A 13,829-nucleotide genomic window follows, 5' to 3' on the forward strand; every position below is an offset into this window, starting at 1 on the left:
GGTCAAAAGATAAATCTATGACAAAATATTTCACTTATTGTTTTAATCAGAGAAATAATAATAATAAAAAAACATTTATGTACATTGTGTTTCCAGATTTTTAATTTGTAATTTTTTTTTTCAAATTTGTACCAAGTGTGGTGCAGACAGTGTTAGTAGTTAGTTGTTTGTTTAGGATACAAATGCACCTCAAAGCTATGTACAAAAGCAAAAGAGATCAAACATGGGCTTTCCATCTCTTCTTAACTTTACATATGATGGAAAGAAAAATTGCATCCAAACTATTTTGACTATTTTTGAGTTATTTTCACTGGGTAATAAATAGTTTTGAAATATCAGATAGTTTTGATTGTGTCTTTTTCATGTTGGTAGTCTGGTTACATAATGGTCGTTTTTATGTGCAGTTCCATCTTAATCTTACATAAACCTTACACAAACATGAACACAGTAATCGATTTTTAACTTTACACTGTATATTCCATTTAATATACGCCTATTGTAGTACTGGTCTAGACTAACTCTAGTCCTGGAGGGCCACTGCCCTGCAACTTTTAGATGCGCCTCTGCTGCACCACACCTGAATAGAATAATTAGGTCATTAGCAAGACTCTGTAGAACTTTATACACAAGAAGGAGGTAATTATTCCATTTCATTCCAGTGTTTTGTACCTGTGGCATATCTAAAAACTGCAGGACAGCGGCCCTTGAGAACTGGAGTTTGACACCCCTAATCTAGACTTACTTAGTTTCACTTTTAGTTGTCCTCGCTAAGAACATCACATCTGCTTGCTTTAGCCAATCCATCCATCTGGTTTGAAAAGATCTGGGTAGGATTGTTGGTTTGTTTGCAGGTGTTGTAGGTGTGAAGGGCTTGGATTGTAGTAAAGTAGGAAGCAGCCTGGATGGTTCAGCAGAGATGAGGATGGAGTCCTTTCTCTGGCTCAGAGGTTTTTCTGCATGAAGCAGATAGGTTTTTAAACTTCTTTGAATCATTACCTGAATTTGATGCACTGATTTTATAACTAAGATCAATTGGAATGTATTTGTGATTGAATTGAAAGCTCCCTAATGTCTAATGTGATTAGGGCTGTTGTAAACGAATATTTTAGTAATCGAGTAATCCATCGATTATTCTTACGATTAATCGAGTAATCGGATGAAATAAAAAATAAAATGAAATATTGGTAAATCTGGCATAATACCGGTGTTACTATCAGATATCAATATCAGTCCAATTTTTCACATTTGAGCATCCCTAACAGTTGCTTTTTTGTAGTTTAGAAAACTAACCTGTAACAATAATAGCTCACTTTCTAAGTTAACCAGAAGAAAAGTTATAGAAAAATCTGAAATTATATTGAATTTAATAACAAAGAGGCAGGCTCACAAATATGCTTATAAAAAATGTCTACAATCCAGCTTTTAGTTTATGTATTCATCTTCAGTGAGTTTAATAGATTAATTAAACTCACCTTGCCACCTAACCTGTCACGCTTTGGGTTTGAAAATACGGGAAATGCCGCCTGGAGTGGGAGGAGAGGGCGAATGAACGAACGTAAGATGGGGTGGAGGGGAGGAAATAGACCAGCGGACTGACGAACCGTTAGACCGGGGGACGAACACGGGGGGAAGCAATACGGGATATTTACGACACCTTCACTGGTCACACTCAGAAACTCATCTACCAGCCATGTACGATGCGCTCCGCCACCCGTTTCTTCAGACCGGGATATGAAATTTATTGTGCGGTTCGTCGGTAAAGCTACATTTACACGGTAAGCATCAGCTACTCAGCCGCCCGCCCTGTTCAGGCTATCCGCTCACCTCAGCGCTCTTCCCGCCGTTCGCTTTCAACCAGCAGCCCCGGAGGAGAAATGCTGCCGTACTCCAGGCATTCCCCCAGTCATTTTAAGGATGCTTATTGGTTCCCAAAAACGATAAAAAGTCGGGCATTATCAACAATCAATAAAATCCCCACGGGCCAATCTTGAAGATTGGACTTTATGCCGCTGAGACTTAGCTTTTGTCAACAACTCAGAGGCGGAAGTGAGAGCTCCGCGCAACGCAAATGAAGTCCCGGCCGGAACACGGTGCGCTAACTAATAAAACATAAATTAACGAAGCTTCGAGGCAGGTAAATTTTCCTCGAGGAATTTTAGTAATCGAGGTACTCGAATCATTCGAGGAATCGTTTCAGCCCTAAATGTGATATAAATAAGCTCAATTGAACTGAAACATTTTAAGGGGGACAAGAAGACAATAAATAAATGCATTTTACAGCACTTTCACAACTGGAAACATCTAAAGTTAGAGACATTTCTCAAAAAAACAAAACATAAAATATTCCAAAATGTAAAACTTGCAGACGCTGGAGAGTCTTGTAATAAGTTTTTGCGCTCTGTGTATCAACCATTAAGCCATAAACTCTGTATCCTGCAGCTATGGTGCACATCAGTGCCTAGTAATATACATGGATTCTAGTATCCCTGCACAGCAAAATTACACATGTTTAACGGGAACGATCAACCTCTCAGTGTGCAATAAAACAGCAGCAAGCAATGGCAGTTTGGAGCATGTAATGGCTGCAGTGGTGCTTTGTAGTTTCTGTTATTGGCATTAACAAGCGGTCAAAGTGGGAGATGGTGGATATACTGGACATTTTTGCCTTGGATCTGGTCGGTTTACACGGACCAGATCCACTTTGTGCTTCATACCAAAGAGACATGAAAATGTCAGGGAGGTTGAGGACAGAGGAGTAAATCTGAAAGGTCACCAGTGAAGGACGACTGAACCCACCTGTATACTGAACTACAGAAGCCAACTCTCTAATAATTGTCCGCTGTTACTAGGGCAGGACTGGGAATGTTGAGGGATTAGGAGGAGCATCAGATAGAACGGGGGCAAATCAAGAAGTTTCTTCATTTCTTCTTTTTTTCCTCAGTCTCTTTCCACTGTGCTCATCATTTCATTTTGCAGCCTCCCCTCATTATCGTTTTAGCCCTTGGCTTTTCTCATCACGCCTATCTCAGTTCCTATATTTTTTTCTGTCGCCGTCTATTCAGAGCAGATTAGCAGAGATCAAATTACCAGCCAGTGCTGACTCATGCCACTGTGACTCAAACGTAACGATCTTCAAGAAGAGCTTTGAAGTGAATTTTGTGTCACATCTTTTTGTTAATCTGAGCCGTATTTGAGGTGGATCTCTGGTTTTGTTTAGAGTTTTTAGTTTTTTTTTCTTTTAATCTTATTTTAAAAAAGAAAAGGCAAATCCTTTCATGGACAGATATGTCATCATGAATAACGGGTAAATTGAAAACTCAGGAGGTGTGACATGCTGACATGAAGTTATCAAACAAAAAAATCTCAGCTTCCAGTCATTCTTATTAGCCATGTGAGACATTAATAAAATTTTTCTCTGAGTGCACTTTCTTTTTATCTTTTTCTTGCTACACTTATACCAGTGAGTGACGGAGGATTCCTTGTAGATGCATTAGACAGCATTACTAGCACTTGATGGACTTTGGTACTTATACCCTGTCCATATAAAATTATGCATGCATCCAAGTGTGTTTGGAATTATAATTATTACTAGAAACAAGCTTAAGAGCATGGGAATTAAATAAATGAATGCACACAGATGGATGCTCAGACTTGCTCTCAGGGCGCTCACACACAATGTGTTCATTAAGCCAGCCAGCAAAGCTCTCTCTGCAGAGCAGTGGCACAGTGTTCAGCTTTGATACTGCAGGTAATAAGTCATCAGAGCTTGGAGAGCTGAAGAACGAAGGAAATGTTTATTATACCTGTCCTCACAGACAGGAGTCTCATAAACACGTTACAGATGTGCAGTAGGTGCCTTTTCTGTGTGGATCAGTTGTTGTTTAAGGCCTTCCTGGCCCAAATATAAGATATTGTTTTTCAGTAAATATGATTTTAAAGTGCTATAATAGAACTTTTCAGGCATGGGTCGCTGGATTAAAAAAAAAAAAAAAAAAAAATAATAATAATAATATATATATATACATATATATATATACATATATATATATATATATATATATACATATATATGTATATATATATATATATATATATATGTGTGTATATATATGTATATATATGTGTGTATATATATGTATATATATATGTGTATATATATATATATATATGTATATATATATATATATATATATATATCCCTACCAACACCATAACAGAAACCAATGAGCTGATATACAACTCAGCATCAGTGATCCTTGAAATGCTTGGCTATAAGAGCAACCATGAGACCCAATATCCATCATGGAAAAGACGGTTAGAGGCTAAGATCAAGATAACAAGGAGGGAAGTGAGCCAGCTGTCAGAGCTCCTAAGGGGTGCAATGAAAAGATCAGTACCTAAGAAGTACAGCCAGATGCCCATACCTGAAGCACTCGAAACTGCCAAACAAAGGCTCCAAGCCTTGGCCAGCCGCCTAAAGAGATACACAAGAGAGAATGAAGCCAGGAGGATTAACCGGCTCTTCTCCACCCAACCAGCTAAAGTGTACTCTCAATGGCAGGGTACTAACAACAGAGCAGACCCACCAAGGCTGGAGACTGAACAATACTGGAAAGGCATATGGGAAAGGGAGGCGTCCCACAACAGCAAGGCACAGTGGCTAACCTCTCTACGAGAGGACCACAGCAACCTCCCTGAACAAGCCCCGGTAACCATCACTGTGGCAGATGTCCAAGAAAGAGTCTCGGGTATGAAAAACTGGACAGCACCAGGGCCTGACATGATCCATGCCTACTGGCTAAAGAAACTCACTGCCCTCCATGAGCGACTGGCAGCTCAACTGAACCAGCTGCTACAGAATGGGACTCACCCTGAATGGTTAACTGAAGGGCGCACAATCCTGATCCAGAAGGATCCCTCAAAGGGTTCAGTCCCATCCAACTATCGGCCAATAACCTGTCTCTCTACAACATGGAAGCTCATGTCAGGCATCATAGCGGCTAAGATAAGCGGACACATGGATAAATACATGAGCACGGCACAGAAGGGCATCGGCATAAATAGTAGAGGAGCCAAACACCAACTCCTTGTAGACCACACAGTCGCCCGAGACTGCAAAACCCGACACACCAACCTGTGCACCGCTTGGATTGATTACAAGAAAGCCTATGACTCAATGCCACACACCTGGATCATTGAATGCTTAGAGATGTACAACATCAATAGGACTCTAAGAGCCTTCATTGCAAACTCGATGGGGCTGTGGAAAACCACCCTTGAAGCCAACTGCAAACCACTTGCACAAGTGTCCATCAAATGTGGCATATACCAAGGAGATGCTCTGTCCCCACTGCTGTTCTGCATAGGCCTGAACCCCCTCAGCCAAATCATCAACAAGACTGGCTACGGATACCGACTTAAGAATGGGGCCACAATCAGTCACCTCCTCTACATGGATGACATCAAGCTGTACGCCAAGAGCGAGCGAGACATCGACTCACTGATCCACACCACCAGGATCTACAGCACTGACATTGGGATGTCATTCGGACTAGAGAAGTGTGGCCGGATGGTTACAAAGAGAGGGAAGGTCGTCCGCACAGAAGGGGTCTCACTCCCAAAGGGAACGATAGCAGACATAGAGCACAGCTACAAGTACCTGGGAATACCACAAGCAAATGGCAACCTCGATGAGGTCACAAGGAAAGGAGCCACAGCCAAATACCTCCAACGAATAAGGCAAGTCCTGAGAAGCCAGCTCAATGGCAAGAACAAGATCCGTGCAATAAACAGCTATGCCTTACCAGTAATCAGATACCCTGCCGGAATAATTAGCTGGCCAATGGAAGAGATGAAGGCCACGGATGTTAAGACTCGGAAGCTACTAACCATGCATGGAGGGTTCCACCCCAAATCCAGCACCCTGAGACTGTACACGAGCCGTAAGGAAGGAGGCAGAGGACTAGTGAGTGTGAGAGCCACTGTCCAGGATGAAACATCTAAGATCCATAAATACATCAAGGACAAAGCCTCAACGGACGATGTGCTCAGCGAATGTCTCAGGCAATGGGGAACAGAGGACAAGGTGCTGGAGGAACCATCATGGGAGGACAAGCCCCTACATGGGATGTACCACCGACAAATAACTGAAGTGGCTGATATCAGGAAATCCTACCAATGGCTGGAGAAAGCTGGACTCAAGGACAGCACAGAGGCCCTCATCCTGGCTGCACAGGAACAGGCCCTAAACACCAGAGCAATAGAAGCTCAGATCTACCACACCAGACAAGACCCAAGGTGTAGGTTGTGCAAGGAGGCCTCTGAGACAGTCCAGCACATAACAGCAGGGTGCAAGATGCTGGCAGGGAAAGCGTACATGGAACGACATAACCAAGTGGCGGGCATAGTGTACAGGAACATCTGTGCAGAATATGGACTGGAAGCCCCGAGGTCAAAATGGGGGACACCCCCAAAGGTGGTGGAGAATGACCGAGCTAAGATCCTGTGGGACTTCCAGATCCAGACAGACAAGATGGTAATGGCGAACCAACCGGACATTGTGGTGGTGGATAAAGACCAGAGGAAAGCCGTTGTGGTGGATGTAGCAATACCAAGTGACCACAACATCAGGAAAAAGGAGCATGAGAAACTGGAGAAATACCAGGGCCTCAGAGAGGAACTGGAGAAGGCCTGGAAGGTGAAGACCACAGTGGTGCCTGTGGTCATCGGGGCCCTCGGGGACCTGAGTGAAGTTGGCCCCCCCACCTTCTTCAAATCAGACAAAATTGGTGTCAAACGTTTGTGCTACGTTTGTGCTGGTTTGTGCAGCAAAAATTTTCATTTGTGCCGCTATCATTTTAAAGATATAAAGAGATGTTTCTAGAGGTCATCCAAGGTCAACCAGCCCCCCCACCTTCTTCAAATCAGGCAAAATGGGTGTCAATCAACTCGGCTACGTTTGTGCTGGTTTGTGCAGCAAAAATTTTCGTTTGTGCTGCTTTGGCTTTGAAGATATTAATGAAAGTGTAAAGGTCAAAAGGTCAACCAGCCCCCACACTTTCTTCAAATCGGACAAAATTGGTGTCAAACGTTTGTGCTACGTTTGTGCTGGTTTGTGCAGCAAAAATTTTCATTTGTGCCGCTATCATTTTAAAGATATAAAGAGATGTTTCTAGAGGTCATCCAAGGTCAACCAGCCCCCCCACCTTCTTCAAATCAGGCAAAATGGGTGTCAATCAACTCGGCTACGTTTGTGCTGGTTTGTGCAGCAAAAATTTTCATTTGTGCTGCTTTGGCTTTGAAGATATTAATGAAAGTGTAAAGGTCAAAAGGTCAACCAGCCCCCCCACTTTCTTCAAATCGGACAAAATTGGTGTCAAACGTTTGTGCTACGTTTGTGCTGGTTTGTGCAGCAAAAATTTTCGTTTGTGCCGCTATCATTTTAAAGATATAAAGAGATGTTTCTAGAGGTCATCCAAGGTCAACCAGCCCCCCCACCTTCTTCAAATCAGGCAAAATGGGTGTCAATCAACTCGGCTACGTTTGTGCTGGTTTGTGCAGCAAAAATTTTCGTTTGTGCTACTTTGGCTTTGAAGATATTAATGAAAGTGTAAAGGTCAAAAGGTCAACCAGCCCCCCCCCCCCCCCCACTTTCTTCAAATCAGACAAAATGGGTGTCAATCAACCTGATTATTTTTGTGCTGTTTTGCTATGGCTTTGAAGATAAAAATTTAAATTTAAACTTTTTGATGTCAATGGTTTGCTTTGAAAACATTATTGAAACCTTAAATCAGGGAAGCTTCACTTATTTCATTATAACAAACTCATGATCACAATTGTTTACAAGTGACTTTTATTTATCTTGATTATCTGGCTTTACAATTCATAGCACATAATATTCAACAACATTCTACAATAAAAGATTAATTTGTTTAAAGAACACTACATTAAACCTTTATGTTTTATGTCACCAAGCACTGAATGTTGCCCTTCTGATACAGTAAATGGTATTTTTGGTGTTATCCATGTTGAAAGACCTTTATCAACTAACATAACACCCTGTCATCTTAGTATTATGTTCAGAGAAAAAGAAGTGTTGATGATTGCTCTTGATCATAACATTAAGCTCAAAATGGCTGAGTAGATGCCAAGCACATTTGGTTTTATTCTTATTTTTTGTATTTCAAATGTACAGTTTGTCTAATAGCACCCTCTAGTGATCAGAAGCTACGATACAGGTCACCGAGATTGTTTTGAGAGGTGTTGTACCCATACACATAATATAAGAGTAGGGTAGGGTTAGACCCTATTAATCATTATTTATTTGCGTCATTATTAATCATTTTTATTTGTGTTTGTATAGTCATATGAATATGTATTGCTATTACTAAATAATTTATTAAATAAATTATGAACGGCTGTGTGGTTTGTAAAATGCTCATAATGCATCAACATCAGAATATTCTATTCCTATTCTATTGTTTTCCCCAATAAGCATATTTAAATAGGCTGAACTATGTATCAATGGAAATAAAAAAATATTTAAAAAATACAATTGTTTATAAATGTAGCTTTGATAGATGTTTGAATAAGGTTTCCAGCAACAAAAAAGTGTGTTATGATCGATTAAATACATTATGTTATGTGCCTGCCAGACACATAACGCTGAGTGGAGTGGAGTACCGCTCCAAGATGGCTGCCCTAAATCTTGTCAGCGGCAATAGGCGAGAGCGGTCCATGAGGGTCTATTCTTATATTATGTCTATGGTTGTACCTACCTGTTCATTCTAAATAAGACCTAGTATGAAATGAATTTCTTCCAGGTTCAAATTTAATTATTCATGTTCATAGGTTATATATATTTAAATGAAATTCACAGTTTTCACCATGAACAGGTGTTCATTGACCTTGGATGACCTCTAGAAACTTTTCTTTTAATATCTTCAAAGCCAAAGCAGCACAAACGAAAATTTTTGCTGCACAAACCAGCACAAACGTAGCCGAGTTGATTGACACCCATTTTGCCTGATTTGAAGAAGGTGGGGGGGCTGGTTGACCTTGGATGACCTCTAGAAACATCTCTTTATATCTTTAAAATGATAGCGGCACAAACGAAAATTTTTGCTGCACAAACCAGCACAAACGTAGCACAAACGTTTGACACCAATTTTGTCTGATTTGAAGAAAGTGGGGGGGCTGGTTGACCTTTTGACCTTTACACTTTCATTAATATCTTCAAAGCCAAAGCAGCACAAACGAAAATTTTTGCTGCACAAACCAGCACAAACATAGCCGAGTTGATTGACACCCATTTTGCCTGATTTGAAGAAGATGGGGGGGCTGGTTGACCTTGGATGACCTCTAGAAACATCTCTTTATATCTTTAAAATGATAGCGGCACAAACGAAAATTTTTGCTGCACAAACCAGCACAAACGTAGCACAAACGTTTGACACCAATTTTGTCTGATTTGAAGAAGGTGGGGGGGCCAACTTCACTCAGGTCCCTCGGGGCAGTCACCCCCAAACTGGAGCAGTGGCTCAAACAGATCCCAGGAACAACATCAGACATCTCAGTCCAGAAATGTGCAGTTCTAGGCACAGCCAAGATACTGCGCAGAACCCTCAAGCTCCCAGGCCTCTGGTAGAGGACCCGAGCTCAGAGGATGAAAGAGACCACCCACGGAGGGTGAGAGGGGAATTTTTTTTTTTTTTTTTTGTATATATATGTATATATATATATGTATATATATATATGTATATATATATATATGTATATATATATATATGTATATATATATATGTATATATATATATGTATATATATATATATGTATATATATATATGTATATATATATATATGTATATATATATATATGTATATATATATATGTATATATATATATGTATATATATATGTGTATATATATATGTATATATATATATTCATTTTGTCTTGTTTTAAGTGTAATTTTGTGGGGTTAGTTACTGACAATATCTTACTTGAGCATTCAGATCCTAGTTTGGATATCACACAGTAGTTCTCTTTGAGAATCAAGCTAAAAGTTACAAAGTCAAACTACAAACAACTTAACCTAAAACCTCCTTGGACATTAACCAGCTTCTATCTGTGTTGGTTATGCTGAATGAAGAAGCTAACACCACACCACTTATAACCATACCAGTTATAAGTACCAACACCAGCTATTCTCAGATAAACTATCATTTACAGTGAGGTCGAAAGCTACTTAAATTGATGCTAAAAACTACTCAAAATAACAGCTGCTCAGAACTGAGCTAACAGCTAGTTGGATTATGGATAACTAGAACTTGGCATTCAGCTAGCAGCTACTCAGAATTGAGCTGAAGGTTCCACAAAGTAACAACTACTCAAATTAAGTTACTTTGTGGAACCTTCAGCTCAATTTAAACAACTACTCAAATTAAGTTTAAAATCTAGCCAGAGATAAGATAACAGCTACTAAAGCTAACAACTTCTCAGAGTTAAGCTCATAGCAGCACACAATGTGAAGTTGAGCTAACACAAGACATTATGTGAAGTTGGATCTACACCTGAAGGGGGTCCATGAATGGTTCGGTACAGGTCAGTTGCATGAACCTCTTTTACAATAGAAACAGACAAAATATTGCACCTACTAATTTTATACCTCTCAGTGGAACAAGGAATTGTTAATGTTGCTATGCTAACCAAAGCAAACAAAATCCTCCTGCTAGTGTAACTGTTAGTTGTGTAAAGTGCACAGACATTAAATTAGTTATGGTGGCCCTGTATAAATAATTTAACTAATAAGCTGATACTACTAGAAGCTATTGTGTTTAAAAATCTGTAGTACATTATAATATGCCCATAAGTGTTGGCAACCTCAAGGCTACAGTTAGTGAAGGGGCATGGATGTTGTTTAGTTGACAGTGTAGGTTTTGTGCTGTTTGGTGGGTTTGCAGTTTTACTTCTGAGCCCGCAGAAAATTTCCAATATTGTTTAGAGTTTCAGGGTATGTTTACAGTAAAACACTTCCCCAGCCCACCCGGGATGCTGAGGCCTTCCTTTTCCCCAAAGACTGAAGGATTTGCATTTTTACTTGCTAATATATTTATATTCTCAGTGTTTTGGTTAAACTGTCTGATGTTGGTTACTCACAGATGCAGACTCTCCCACTGGAGCTGTTTTATCCTAGAGCTCATTAGGTTTGCCAATTTTATTTCAGTCATGCAGGTGTTCATTTCCCATTTATATCTTCATTTTAATCTGGATGCTTTCCAGTATTCTGTGTTAAATTTCAGGAGCTTTATTGGACAGCTAGAGTATAACATATTGTAAAGTATCGTCACTTATTACCAGGACAAACAATATGTATTTATTTTTAATTCTCTTGTCACTTTTACAAACACTGTCTGCAAGGATATGCATAGTTTTTCACTCCCAGATTTTTCATTTTTGCTTTATTTGTGCTTATTTCATAATGACAATGTGCAATATGTCAGTATAGAAGCTTTGACTTGAGGTTATATTATACAAATGTAGAACCTGGAAAGACATGATACTTTTCATAATGACCTGGCATGTAAAACCCTCCCAAATTTTGAAAGGGTGTACTTTCTTTTCACTATTACTGAACAAAAATGACTTTAATTCAAATATCTGATCTGTCATAACAAAAAAATCTGTGATTTGAACACCTTAAAGCAGAATGAGGCACAATTTAGACCTTAAAACCATGACAGTCTCAATGATGAGGAACATCATTCGTTGCTTCCTGTCAAATAATGAACTTTTTCAATACTCAGGTAAAGTTGGGTGCTAAAACTATAGAAAAAATAATGCAAATACCAACAATATAGTTTGTTGATACTGGTTATACCAGTAGTCATTGTGCAGTCTCACTTGCAGAATCACTGTTCGCATTCAACGTTTTTCATTGTTTGTGCTTTTTCTAAGTGTCATTTTTGTATATTTGCACCTGTCTCAGCAGCACAAATGACCATGAAAGAGACATAAAACTAATTTACTGCAGATTTTTTTGTGTATTTTGAGATACAAAACAGAGTGCCACATATTATTTGTAGGATCCATAAAAAAAGAACAAGCATCTTCATTTGTAATTATTCAGAACCTATTTTCTTTGCTTCCTTCTCCATCTCACTTTCTGGTTTTACTGGTCTTTTTAATTATCTTGGCATAAAATAGCAACAATAAAGTCCTATTCAAGTGGCAAGATCAGCCTCTAAAATATGGCACCCAATCATCCGCCTTCACATCAACTGTTCAGAGCTTTATTGTCTTTAAAAAACAAAAAAGGGCCCAATACAGCACAGCACCAACATGATCATTTCCAGCAGAGAAAGACGTAACAAAGAAACTTTGTCCAGATAAGGATACAGTTTTTAATTTGAGTCCTCAGCAGATCGGCAACACCCTTCATTAACCTGCCTCGACCTGCTCATTAATTCACATTCCTGCTCTAATTGGGCAGCGGTGTGTGTAATGTTCCTTCGTTCTCTTGCTGTACTTGTGGAAAAGAAAAGACGCCATGACATTGGCAGGACTGTCATGCAGCCTCAACTCAGTCTTCGTCAGCGGGGCGGCCTCTAGCCACATGTGGGGAATGAGAACTGCTTTCTTAAAAGATGAAACTCTAATTAAATTCAGGAGGTGGGAGTGACTGCCTTGCTGCATCACCAGAATAATAAGGACGTGCTTATGTAGGGCTTCCCACCTGCAAACTAATGAAAAACAAAAGGAAAAACAGAAAATCTCAGGACAAAAAGCTATAGTTAAGCTTTGAGAGTTTCATGAACACTTGTCTTTTTATCAAAGTAAATGAATTGGAGGGAATCTGTATCTCAAATGGACAAGCCGACGTGCCTCGTTCTCAACTCATGGTTTATGTAGCTGGAGTGTAGGGTTTACAAAGAACCGAAGCTGGTAAAAAAAAAGTAGCTTGTCTGGGTTTTTTCATTATTTAATTAAAGGGAACAAATTATGTAAAACTCACATTTTGCATAATCATTTTACTTCCATTTGGGTCTCAACTGCTTCTAAAAACAGCCCAAGTGCTTGAAGAGAACTATCCAGCTGGTGTTTGGTAGTAAGTTAATGTTTTTTGGTGTCTGGAAAACAAGCTGTTTCAAAAATCTCCAAAATGTAACATCACAGCAGGCACTGCTTAATATAGGCAGAACTAACAAAACAAAAATTTCATCTAAGAATGAATTTGTGCAAAAAATGTAATGAAACATTTTTCATAGCCCATAGACCTATCTTAACCTGTTACACCAGACCCGTTCATCGGATCTGGAGAAAAGAATGATGTATTTACAGGAGCCGTCAAATTTAAAATTTGGACTTGAATGCGGCCTTCGAAGGATGTAGTTCCTGAATTTGGACACACATTACGTCTGTTTTCTAACCTCGATCCGGCAAACCTTCTCAGTAAGCCACTTCCAGTGTCCTCTCTGCTCATTATAACACAACTGTCTAAATGCTGGGTGCATTGTGTGTTTCACCCTGCAGGCTATAATTTATCCCAGACAGATTTATAATCAAGTGTGTCGGTGACAGGAATAAACCGAAGAAAAATGTACTTGTACTACAAATAACAATCCTTTTATAAGTGAAATATAGCAATAGTGTATCTTAGTGGTGGTTGTATTTCTTTTCTTCTTTTAATTAAAATACCTTTTTTGATTTAGGCAAAGCTGATTGACGCACAATCTAAATGTCAGCTGTGCCTGACACAAATGTGGTAAAACCTCAGCAAGCTTATTAAAGTCTATTTAGAAATACTCCTTTATATATTTGTGCAGCACAA

Source organism: Poecilia mexicana, unplaced genomic scaffold (assembly GCF_051168715.1).
Source record: "Poecilia mexicana isolate PSO_F unplaced genomic scaffold, ASM5116871v1 scaffold_14, whole genome shotgun sequence".
NCBI lineage: Eukaryota > Metazoa > Chordata > Actinopteri > Cyprinodontiformes > Poeciliidae > Poecilia > Poecilia mexicana.